Source organism: Octopus bimaculoides, chromosome 8 (assembly GCF_001194135.2).
Source record: "Octopus bimaculoides isolate UCB-OBI-ISO-001 chromosome 8, ASM119413v2, whole genome shotgun sequence".
In the NCBI taxonomy this organism is placed as follows: domain Eukaryota; kingdom Metazoa; phylum Mollusca; class Cephalopoda; order Octopoda; family Octopodidae; genus Octopus; species Octopus bimaculoides.
The window spans coordinates 89191901-89192389 of NC_068988.1; the positions used below are offsets into that span (position 1 = coordinate 89191901).

At 35.8% G+C, this 489-nt stretch overlaps 1 long non-coding RNA gene across 3 annotated transcripts in view; it reads left to right on the plus strand.

Moving 5' to 3' along the window:
- Nucleotides 1–151: 151 nt before the first annotated feature.
- Nucleotides 152–489, plus strand: part of LOC106871901 (uncharacterized) — a 52231-nt gene continuing 51893 nt past the window's right edge. For all 3 annotated transcript variants that reach the window (XR_008264698.1, XR_001409711.1, XR_001409713.1), the window contains exon 1: nt 152–423. This is a non-coding gene — a long non-coding RNA (uncharacterized LOC106871901). The remainder of the gene's footprint in view (nt 424–489) is intronic.

The window sequence follows — 489 nt, forward strand, 5'->3', positions numbered from 1 at the left end:
TATATATATATTTGTGTGTGTGTGTGTGTGTGTGAGATGTAGACATCTTTCGTCATATACAAAGACATTTTAATTGTTACTGTTAATTGTGATTATGACGTCATGATATAAATATCGATCTGAGAGACGAGTAAGCAACACGTCACAAGAGACCTCGACAGGACACAATCCACATTGCTGCTCCGAGCGAGACAAGACTTGCAGAAAAAAGGTCCTATGACTGATGTCAAAACCAGTTACACTTACTTTTGAAGTGGCCATTATTTTAATGAAAGTCGTTAAGCAGGAGTGGGTTTTGCTATCAGTTGTAAACTAACCAGCAAGCTAACCAGACTCTCCAAAGGATTGACTATAATGAACAGTTCCCGAAGATAGCGACTCCGATGTTAAAACCATGTAATTTGTGGAAACGCGCCAGGCTATGTACTAAATATTTATTAATTCCATCATAAAATCACTGTTATCATATATATATATATATATATATAT